The following is a 12,898-nucleotide window of genomic DNA, read 5'->3' as shown; positions in this document are numbered from 1 at the left end:
GTTCAGTCAGTTATCATGATCAGTTAAACTTAGAACAATTCAGTCTTTCGAGTCAGTTCAGTTGGGAGTAGGATTTAGCACCGAGTGAATCCAGGGATGGGGGCTCACCTGCCACTTGAGGGTGTGACCTTTAGTAGCAGTTCCCGCATTTCAGAACTACGTAGCCAGCGTAGGTTGAGATGTTAACCTGCCAGTTGAGGGTAACCCTTAGCCCTTTGGGACAACACTTTAGTGGATCCACACAGCCAGTATTAGTGCCCGTGGCATGGTACTGACACCCTTCTAACTGGGGTCACAGGTTGGACCCCAAATTGCTCATTGGGGCATGTCAGTTAGATGATAGCTCCCACAGTCTCAGTTCAGTAATTCAGTTTCGGTTGCATGACCATAACATACAAATATTAGTTATTTTGTTATCAGATTTCATCCTATCAGCCTACCTCATTTAGCATACCAGTATATTCAAAGTATTGATCGCATACTCTTTTCTTGCGCTATAATGTATCATATCATAGGTTCGGACGCTCAGTTCCCAGATCGCCCATATACTTCCTAGATTAACAGCTGTAGCAGTGGTGAGTCCTCATATTTTGAGGACATGATTTATTTATCTCAGATTACTTTACTAGTTTCAGTCATTTCAGTTCAGTAGCTAGTTTGAGTTAGTTGGGGCCTGTCCCATCAACTCTCATTCAGTCTGTTTAGAGGATTTCAAATATTTTAGACGGTTAGTCAGTTCTCAAATTTCAGTTGTCATTGTCAGATGTTTTATCAGTATTATCAGTTTTGTTTACAAATTTTATCTGATTTATTACTTAAAACCTTACGGAATTCTTCAGTTAAACTCCGCATATGATCTATGTTATCATCTTTACTTAGTGTTCACAGCAGGTACCAGCTCATGGATTATCTTGTGGTCCCTTAGAACTGTAATTACCATGTAGCGCCCAAGGTGTACTCTCGGGGCATTACATAGGACGTCAGATAGGGTTAATATAAAAAAGATATGATAAATGATGGAATAAGATTAGTAAAAGAGAAAAGTCATCATTTCAACCCTAAACTTGTCCGCTCAACTTAGGATAACACTTAATCTAAACTTTCATTTACTTACCCCTTAACAGTTTATAGTGAATTAATTTCAACCCTTAATTCTTATGTGACATTAAAAAAAATGTGTGAATCCTATTTTTTTAAAAAATAATCGACTAATATATATATATATATATATATATATATATATATATATATATATAGAGAGAGAGAGAGAGAGAGAGAGAGAGAAAGAGAGAGAAATAAAATAAAAACTCCCCCTCCTCTTCCCCGCCCCTACCCTAATTTCTCAATCTCAAACCCGCCAAACCCCTTCTCCTCCATCAATTACCAAATCCACCACCTCCATCCCCCTCTCATCCCCCATAAACTCCACTCCAAAATCATTCAACTTGGACTCACCAAAACTCATTTATAACAACAAAAATCATCTCTGCATACTTTACTTTTCAAAAATTAGTCGATAGTCATCGTGTTTTCGACACATTTAAACACAAAAAAGAATTCAATTACAAAATCTGTGACCCTCACCTTCAATTTCTCCTCCTTCAGCCCCTTGACTTAAGATCATTAAAAAAGAAATGAAATTGGGTTTGAAAAATTAAAAATTATCTTCGTGGATTTGAAAAATTGAAATGAAATTGAAATTAAAGAAAAGTCATTAGCAACGGTGTTAATGATGGTGATGGTGTTAATTTCGTGCGTATATTCTCTTATAGATATGTTTTGATTATTTTCTAATGAGGTTTGCCCGAATATGAGAGGGGCATAAATTATTTTGCCAATGTTTATATTGGCAAAATAAAGTGATATTTAGTAGCTTATAAAGATTGTTTGCTGCTTGAAAATTCTTCCAACTTTGATTTTGTGTTGTTCATTATCATGTTAAAAAAGTGATGTGGTTTGAGTGTTTGGTCGTTGATTTTAGAAAATTTGGTATTGATTTAATTGGTTATATCATGTGGGTTGGATTTCTGGTTACTAATTTATGATAATTCAGGCGAGTTTGGGGTGAAAGAATTGATGATTTGATCGATAGGAATGGCGTTTCAGGCAGATTTTCACCGAAAAATCTGAGCTCCTTGGCTCAGTTGGTGTGTGTTCTTTTATATATATATATATATATATACACTTAGACTTATATTGCTTATATATATAAATACTAGCTACTATTTATTATTAGCTTTGTTTATATATTATATCTATCAGTCCTGCCAATTTTATTGTTATTATTTTTCCATTACTACTAACACATACACACACAGAGAGACACACACACACACATATATATTTATATACATATATATATATACTTATACTTATTAGCATAAATATCCGTTCTAGCTATATTTCAATTATTATTGTTATTATCTGTTATCTGTTCTATTATTACTATATAGTTTTATAATATAGCTAATACAAGTGGATGTAATATAGCTATATACAGGTGGATGTAATATAGATAGATAGATAGATAGATAACAAAAACCGTATAGTAATACTAGAACAAATAATAGATAATAACAATAATAATTGAAATATAGCTAGAACGGATATTTATACTAATAAGTATAAGTATATATATATATATATATATATATATATGTTAGTAATAATGGACAAATAATATCAATAAAAATTGGCAGGACTGATAGATATAATATATAAACAAAGCTAATAATAAATAGTAGCTAGTATTTATATATATAAGCAATATAAGTCTAAGTATGTATGTATATATATATATATATATATATATATAAGTAGTGAATATATATAAGTATATATATATGTATATATTATATTATATTAATCTATATAATAGACAAGTTATACTACTACTAGTAATAATAATAATAAGCAAGAATATATTACTTATATATGTGTATATATATTCTTGTATTATAATATAATATATCGTAGATTATATAGTTAGTATAATACTATAGACAGATAAAAATAGCAAGCAAATTATTTTAACAAATTATTAAAGCAAGTAAGTAATTTTAAGTTAAGTTGTTAGAACAGGTAAGTAATATTAAGATATTAAAGTAGAATTTTTGCGGTTGTGTTTTAATATGGTGTAAAGTCCTACTCAATACTTCCTCCTTCGTTGTCCTTATTCCAGTGTAAGTGTCCAAGTCATAGAGGTCCAAGTGTATTTTCTCCCAATATATTATTATTTTTGTATTTTGTGATTTTTTATTTTTTTTATTTTTTATACCCTGTTCATCTCTTTCTCTTCAGTTTTAGGTATTTTAGCAATATCTACTTTAATCACACCCCGAGAAAATATCAATAGTTATTTTTTCAACCTTCTTTGGACTTTCCAAGTCCATAGGAATTTACAGATTAATCCATCGTTATTACTAAAACACTGAGAGAATAACCATATACTGAGGGTGTTTTTATAAGTAATTTACAAATTTTACAAGATCAGAAAAACTGGCGGAAAACCGTCGATGATCCGAATCTTAATAATAATAAAACACATGTAAAAGAAAATATAAACTTGATGAATTCAAACATAATTTACAAACTTGGGAGAAAAATACAAAGACCTATGTAACTACTACTTATATGTCTTAAGGAAGAAGTGAGGTTTCTCTTTCGGGAGTCCCCTGAAAACTTGACAGCAACCGAAAAATGATAAAAAAAGAAAACTTTTCACACTTTTCACACACACTTTTTTTTTTTTGAAAGAACTTACAAACTTTTGAAACTAAGAAACTTAAAGAACTTAAGAAAATTAGAGAACTTTCTCACTCTTGATTTTTCTTGCTTTTTTCTCTCTCTTTGGTACATGTTTTGGTCTTCCATAAGGGAGTTATTTATAGGCATTTGTGGACTTCAAATCTTAACTTTTTTGTGGATTTCAAATCCTTTCTTAAAGATTTTAGCAAGACTTTATCAACTTGGGTGAGCCCGACGGCTAATATCTTTCTTTAATTCTCCTCTGTCCATTTATATATCTGATATTGGATACATCTATTATTTTATCTTTTGTAGATATCATCATTGCTTACGTATCCAAATTGTGTAAAGATTCTAAGTCAAACTCCATTCCTGAATCATCTTCTGCGTTTGGGTCTTGGGCAAATTGATCCATGGCTGAGTTTTATTTTTGTTCATACTTGTCACTGTCTCCGTCTGACAATTCCAGTCTTGTTCCAATTCTAGGTGAAGAAATTCTGGGTCTTTGCTCTGGCAGTTCTGGATTCATTGCTATTTCCTTAGGCAATTGTTCTACTAACAACTTTTTTATTGAGTCTACTACTATTTTTTCTATATTTTTTTTTATTTTTCTTTTTTCTTAATGAAAAACCCTTCGTATTCTAAGAAGAACTTCCTTCATCTGTTGTATGAGTACCTGTGTTTTAAAATTAGCTGGGAGTATTCTCCTTACACTTTTTGGCAAAGTGTTAGCCATCAACGGATTTGATGAGTCTTTACCAACTACCGTTTGAGTTGGACTAGCTGTATCATTACCCGATACAGTGGGTCTTGCTGCATTCATTGGGGAATGCACACCCATTAATGGATTTGAGAAGTCTTTACCAGCTACTGTTTGAGCTGACTAGCTGTATCATTACCCGATACAGTGGGTTTTTCCATTTTTAAAGAAGATAGAAAACTCTTTGGCTGGGTTTCATAAATTGGCTGAGTCTGCTGTGAAAGTTCAAAATGAAGGATTTTTATACGGTCTTATAAAATACTTATATGTTCTAACATCTATCCTTTTTCTTTTACAAGGTTTTCATCATCTTGTCTTAAAACTTCATTTGCTTGATTCAGTTTTTTAAAAGCTTCAGTCATAGAGGAACAATGGTCACAAAATATAATTTTGTCTGTGTCTTTGTTAATATTATATTGAGGAATTTTTTGTGTTTCTAGTCTTAAAGCTGAAATAATAAAATAATTTGATCCTAGATTTCTCCGGGTATAGTCTAAATTCTCTGAGAGGTCATAAAAACCTTTATAAAGAGGTATTTTATAATCTTTTATGGCGTCTATTACCTCTATCTAAGTCTGGAACACTCGATTTTGTTGTCCTCTGAGAACAACATAGAATTTAAACCTGTTAGTAGTATTTTTCTCAGTAAAATAGTAACTTAATGCATTTAGAACTGAAATAAAATAATTAATGTCTCTTCTATTATATGCTATCCATAAATTGTCTAATAGACATATCTGTGGCTTATCCACTTGTACTTCTGGCCTTCGTCTAAAAGTTAAGTTAGATGATTCGTAACATACCAAGTTGTGAGGCCAAAAATTATTCTATCTAATTTTGACTGTTCTAGCATCATAAGTGGTCTGAAATGAGTGTTGCTCATTAGTGTCTTTAGATAGTCTTAGGATGATGAGGCTTCTGCCTTGCCTTTTCCTTTTCCTGTATTCATACTGAACCAAAAATCGCTAGTTGTCTTCTGTAATTATTCTACTTAGTTAATCTGCTAAGTTATTATCTTTTCCTTTAATATGTTCTAAAATAATATTATAAAGTGAAGTAGCATCTAGGAAATTTAACCATCTCCTTTTACTACTATTCTTATCTTTTATTTTCTGATAAAACTTTACTATAGCCTAGCAGTCTGTTCTTACTAGTATTTCGGGCTTATTTAATATATAAAGTTTAGAACTATTCAAACCATAAATTACTGCTAGTATCTCCGCATCTATGCTATTTAATTTTTCTTTTTCTTTATACTTTTCACTTGAATAAGCACAAATTTTTTCATCCTTTTTGTCACTATATTTGTTAGATTTTGCTTTTAATACTGCTCTCCATCCTTGAAGGCTTTCATCTGTCTCAACTATTAAATAATCTGTTTCTAATGGTAACGTTAAGTCTGGAATGTCTTGTATCATGCTTTTAAGTTGTTGGACTAATTTTGTGTCTTCAGTCTTACAGGATTTTTTATCTGTCGATCCTGTTTTAGAGTATAGTGGTCCTGCTATTTTTCCTAAATCTTTAATAAAAGCTCTAGCATAAATTAATAATCCTAAGAATTTTTGTAAATCTTTTGTTTTGTCTAATTTATCTGGCATTTCTAAAACCTTTTTAGCTATGTGCGGTTATAATTTTATTCTACCATCTCCAATATCTTCTCCTAAGAAATTAATACTATTTTTACATAATTCCATTTTCTTTCTGCTTATTATTATTCTATTATCTACAAATAATTTAAAAACTTGTTGTAAATGTCCTAAATGTTCTCTCATATTATTACTAAAAACTAAAATATCATCTACATAAACTAATACAAAATTTTTAGTCTCTAAAAATACTATCCATTTTTCTTTAAAAAATTGGAGGAGTCGTCTTTAATCCGAACGGCATGACCAGCCATTCAAAATGTCCTTCTGGACATGTGAAAGTTGTCCATTCTATACTATCTTCATGCATTTTAATCTGCCAATATCTAGATTTACAATCAAATTCACTAAATACTTTTCTTCTTTGTATTCTATGTATTAATTCTGTTTTGTCTGGTAACTTATATCCACCCATTGCAGTATTATCATTTAGACTTTTGTAATTTATTACCATTCTAGCTTTTCCTCTTACCATTTCACTATGGTTTCTTACTATGAAAGTTGTTGACCTTTGTCTTGACGTAGATCTTCTAATTATTCCTAATTCTAGTAGCTCTTTTATTTGTATTTCAAAGTCTTTAAGGTCTTCATTTGTAGCTTCTATATATGTTGTTTTTATAGTATATTCTGGATTAATTATTTCTAATTTACAGGTAATTTGATTGGAGTCCCAATGTTGCAAGGGCTTTTCTCCAATTATCTCTAGCTTGTCTAAGATTTGTATTATTTTTTCTAAGTCTTTTTGATCTTTTATTACTCCTATCTGTTGTATACACATCTTAAAATTGTATAATTCTGTATCCATTTCTATTAAAGTATAGTCTTTTTCTATTTCTTCTACTATTAATAAATCTTGTAATTCTTCATACATCGTTGCCTTTTTATTATCATTACATATACAATTTTCTCCTTTATCACATTCTAGTGGTATTTTGGTTTTTATTTGGTTATCTAAGTTTTCCTCTAGCTTATCCTTAAGAAGACGATATTTAGTCAAAGTAGGTTGTGTTTGTACTGGTGAGTGAGTAATATTACTGGCAAATATTACCCAATTTTTTGTAACTAGACATCCCCCATTATTTTATTCCATAAAGTCTAATCCTAACACAAAGTCTGCTTTTATGTTTAAATCTCTAACTAGTATTTCACAAAGTGTATATGATGGTTGGAAGAATTTTTCACAAGTATTAATAAGACTTATTTTTGCTTTTGATATATAGTCTGTATAGGTATTATATGTTCCGTCCATTTGCATGGATTCTTGAGGTTTTGGTAATTTTTTAATTAGTTTTGCTGGTAAAATTCTGCTGTTTAAAATGCTGCTTGTACAGCCTGAATCAACTATAGCTAAAGTCTCAAACTCATACTGTTAAATTTTTATTCTTGCTAAAACTTTGACTGTACTAATTTTCTTTTCTTCATTACATACCATTCCTTCAAATGGTATCATCATTGATTTTTTATCATTTTCAATAGATGTATTTAATAATTCTACTTCTACTAAGTCTTCTTTAATTGTATCTTTACTGTATATTCTTATCTCTAGTCTTTTTAGTGTTTCTTCTAATTCTAATATTCTATCTTCTGTTGTTCTGGTTATTGGTTCCTTGTTGTAAAATTTATTTAGATTACGGGTTGATTTTGAAGTTTCTAAGATTTCTGATGCTTTCTCTATACATTTTATGCATCCTTCCTTGTAACATTTCCTACATTTTGCCATTTTGTTTTTACTTGAAAACCATTTACAAAAGCAACATTGATTACTGTCTAATCCTTTTCCTTCTTCAAATTCATGTTCACATTCTTCTATCAGATTTACTAAATCATAATAGTCTGTAACTAAATGATAGTCTGTGTTATTGACTAAGTGATGGTCTGTGTTTGTTCTTTCTAGTCCTATTTCATTTATAAATTCGTCTTCTCCAGTGTATGAAGAATCAAAATTATCCTTTTCTTCTTCAAAAATTCTCATACTTCTGATAGAGTATATACTTTCATTATCTGACATATATTCATCTACATTTATCAAATTCTCATTTACATCCTCTATTAATTGTGCATTTCTAGATTTACTATTATTTCTTTTTGGATAAGTATTTGCTAAATGCTCTATACTTCCGCAAGTAAAACATTCTAATTTATTTTTATAGGTTCTACCAGTGTTATATTTTCTTACATGTTGATTCTTATCTAAGTATGGCTTCTTTGTAGTTGATCTTCTTAAATAATATTTCTTCTTAGGGTGATAGTCTTTTTTATATGCCTTCCTATATTTTTTCTTTTTATAATCTTGGTCATAATGTTGTGTAGTATATATGGTCTTACAAAAATTTGTATCACTTCTTTTTAATTATTTTTGTATCTGTATATTTGTACATTTTTCTTGTAATATATCCATTACATGTTGTATTCTTTGTCCTATTGATCATGGGTTGTTTGGGTTTTGTATTACTCCTTCTCTTTTAGATCATTTTTCTTCTATCTCTCTTCCTAAAGCTCCTGATAATTTTTTAAATAATCTAGCTCCTAGAGTCTGATCAAATGAGTTCCCATTAATTGTACAATAATAAAAGTAATCATTTAAAAATTCTTTAATTCTTGACCAATGATTAATAGTTAATTGTTCTAAATTTATTAAAGCTCTTTGTTGTAATACTAATAATCCACTAATGGGATCCTCCTGGTCTGTTAGTAGAGTATGTACTTTATTTACAAAATTGTATGGATTTGAGCCTAGTTCTACTAATTCTTGAAAGTCTTGTGGGAATATTATTTTATAAGCTTCCCAAAATGCTTTAGTACTTTCTCCTAGAAATGTTTCTAAATATCTATACATAATTTCAGCATCTAATTTTTTATTACCCTGTATATATTGTATGCAGTCTCCTACAACTACATTTTTCCATATGTCTATTACATGATTCCATGCTGAGGGTCATGGGCTGACAAGTTTAAAATTTTTCCTTTATTACTTCTTTTCTTGTAATCTAATGGGTTCTTCTATTGACACTTTTTTAAAATAATTTTTGACGTGGCAACGATGTGGCGCTGATTTGTGGGCGAGTGTAATATACTCTCTATTGTGAGAGTGGTATTATATCTTTAGGATGATATTTAATTCACTATAAAATTATTAAGAGGATAAATATTATTAGAAGGACTAAAGTAAGTTGAGGGAATAAGTGAAATAGTGACTTTTCTCAATATTTTAAATGAATATATATTAAACAAGTTCTTTTTTCTTGACAAATTATGCATGCATACAAGGCAAATGAAAATTATTACAGCTGAATATGTTTAATTGGTCACAACATAGATGCCTCACAAACCTTTTATTCCACACACATATGGTATATCTATGGCTCCACAATGATCTTTCCTGTCGCATGTCCATCAATGCTCCTGCTCCAAGCATCCTCAGCCTTGATGAGAGGATGTTTGGAATCGATAGTTGTTTTAAGTTTCCCTTCCTTTACAAGCTTAACAAGGAATTCAAGGTTCGCCTTATTGGGAGCAAAAAGCAGTGGCACCAACTGTTTTTTTGAGAAGGTTAATTTCTTTACTGCAAAGGTCCACATGGCCTTAGCGCTAGGAGTTAGATCGATGACCTTCCCCTGACACCAAGGAATCCCTGCTGTGCAATGAATGACTGCATCATATTTTTGGGCCTGATGGTCTCTTAAGAGCTGCACCCTCTGGGGTCTTGTAATCAAGAACCTCATCTGCTCCTAAGCTCTTCACAAAATCAGAGTTGCGGGCTCCACAGGTAGCGGTAACATGGGTATTACCAAGTTTTGCCAATTGAACAGCATAGTGACCGACACCACCAGAGGCAGCCGTAACTAAAATGTTCTTCCGAGGTTCAGTTCCATCAAGCTGCACCCCAGCAGCATAGACAAGGGCTTGAAGAGCTGTAAGACCTGCAATAAGAAGACCTGCACCTTCTGCAGCAGATACTTCAACGGGTCTTGTAACGGTCAGACTCTCCTTAGCCACCACATATTCGGACAATCCACCTCCGTTCTGGGTATTGAGCATAGCTAAAACCTTGTCACCACTCTTAAAATTTTTTACATTAGATCCTACCTCTACAACCTCTCCTCCCACGTCTGTGGTAGGAATAAAAGGAAACTTTGGACAGAGAAGTGGATGAAGCATGCCCTTCTGGATTTTCCAATCAATAGGATTTATGCTTGTGGCCTCCAGTTTTAGCAAGACCTCATCCTTCTTTGGAGTAGGCACAGGAACTTCCACATGCTTCAACTCGGCGGCTCCGCCACCATAAGAATCGTATTGAACAGCATGCATAACCTTTTCAGCCATATCAAATTCACCACTCTCCTAAGCCTCTTGGATTTGGGGATGAAGAAGACCTCCAAGTTGGAGAAAACATAATATTAGACCTATAGGAATTGGAATATATAGAAAAAACTTATGAGAAAATTACAGGGTATAAGCATGGAGATGAAATTACTATTTTTAGCCCAATTTCTTATTTTCACACGAAAATGGTCCGAATTTTTGGCAAAATTGAGTGGAGAATCTTTGAGGTTGTTAGACTTCCTCTATTCTAGAAGGATCATATATAAAGCTATTGGTTTTATCCGTATATTCGGAGCAAAAACTGACATAGATATTGGGTAGAATTTTATTTATTTATTTATTCATATTTAATTAAGTTAGTAAACCATAAATGAGCTTTGTCTCACATTGCAAAGCTTAAACTGAAAAAACTGTAAACGCATCATGTATTCCAAGTAAATATATTCATAAAAAATCAAATAGAAAGAATAATTGTCACAGTTGACTATACTAATTCCTCTTTAATAATTATAAATGGACTCTTGATACTCCTTCCCATTCATTTTAGTTGGTCTTTCTTGTTAAAATTTTTTATTTTAATTTAATTACTCCATTTATAAAATTAAGAGAATTTTATTATATTTTTCCAATACTACTTCTGTCATTAAACGACTACATAAACTGTATATATTTAAATTTATATTTTCAAGACATAATTAATAAAATTAATTTGATAAAATAAGCTCCTAATAAATATTTGTGTCAAGTCAATAAGGATCAACTAATTTGTGTAACAACCCATTAGGTCGTTTTGAGTGTTAGAACTCTTTTTCCATAAAAGACTCTTCTCGTAGATTTTAAAAGGAATTTTTTAAACTATTTTTTGTAACTACGTTTATTTAATTAACAAATATTTTTAGATAATTATTCTTAGTTGGTGATTAATGGGTCAAGTTTATAATTTATTTAGTAATCGTTTGGCCATGAAAAGTTTTTACTTTTTTTCGAAAAATTATTTTACTTTAGTGAAAAAAGTGAAAATAGTCTATGTTTGGCCATGAGAATTTCAAATACAATATGAAATTGTATTTGGAAAAGTGAAAATAAGTAAAACTTGTTTTCACTTTTTTCACACATAATTCTCTCACAAAATTTTAAAAACAACTTTAATTTATATTAATGGTCAAACACAACTCCAACTCTAACTTCAACTTCAACTCCAACTCCAACTTCGAAAAATTATGATTTTCATGGTGAAACGGATATCCTACAATACTTGACTCGTATTTTTCCTTAAAACTTTCAAGGGTAAATAACATAAATCCCATTTATTTGCTCCTTAATTACCCATCTCTCCAAGTTTTCTTTTTTTTTTTTTTTTTTTTTTTAATTTTATTTTTTCTTAAACATAACTGGACGCTGATATACATTACTACTTATGTATATGAACTAACTAATTTAACTACAATTAAGAAAATAAAATATTTACATTTAATACATAGCACAATTAACTATATATTTATGGAATTGTGATTAATGGATCCCTTAAATTCAGTAATGGCTTTTCATCTCAAAATTTTGAAACAACAAATCAATTTCAATGATCAGAATTAGAGATTGAGAAATTTCGGATTAATTTTGGCAATTGCATCCCCAGTAATAATATACATTACAAACCAATATTAGTTTAATATGTAACAAAACTTAAACAAAAAGTTTCAAAACTCGAAAACTTAAAGCAGTGCTTAGTATTCATGTCTAATATTCTTTCATATACATAACAATTTTATGTATATAGGTTGAAATAAATACACCTCAGCTTGTCTAACAGAACCATATGCAGAATTGTGTTATATACAACATTGTTAATGCATAATATATACATACCTCTATAATGTATATGTTCTGAAAATACAACAGTCCAAAAATGTCTGTTTCAATACATATACATAATAGAATTATGCATATGGGTTGATGTATATAACCGTGCTATGTATAATACTGTTATGGGTTGATATATGACTGTTAATGCATAACATATACATAACTCTGTAATATATATGTTTTGAAATAAACATCCCATCAATGTTTGTTTCGCGACATATACATAACAAATTTAAGTATATCGACTCATATACATAATAATGTTATGCATATAGGATGTAGTATATCGGCTCATATACATAATAATGTCGCCCTCAGGAGTAGGATCAGTGAGAACAAGTGAAACTCCACAAGGACAACCAGATGCAGCGACCCTTGACCAGGTCTGGATCCCAGAAGTTGGATGAGCTCCATCCATATTGTCCTCATACGGGATAGAAGAGTACACACAGACATCAGATCTTCTTAGAGGTATGATCTGAAAGACGAGCAAACAAAAATCAGAAGGATTCAAGACCTTAGACTCTATAGCTCAAAATTAACACAACAAGAAAGAAAA

General features: G+C 30.8%; 1 pseudogene; it reads right to left on the bottom strand.

Moving 5' to 3' along the window:
* Nucleotides 1-9,344: 9,344 nt before the first annotated feature.
* LOC107869505 lies at nucleotides 9,345-10,723 on the bottom strand (annotated as a pseudogene).
* Nucleotides 10,724-12,898: the final 2,175 nt, after the last annotated feature.

Source organism: Capsicum annuum, chromosome 4, assembly GCF_002878395.1.
Source record: "Capsicum annuum cultivar UCD-10X-F1 chromosome 4, UCD10Xv1.1, whole genome shotgun sequence".
Taxonomy (NCBI): Eukaryota; Viridiplantae; Streptophyta; class Magnoliopsida; order Solanales; family Solanaceae; genus Capsicum; species Capsicum annuum.
This window is presented reverse-complemented; position numbering and strand designations above follow the sequence as displayed.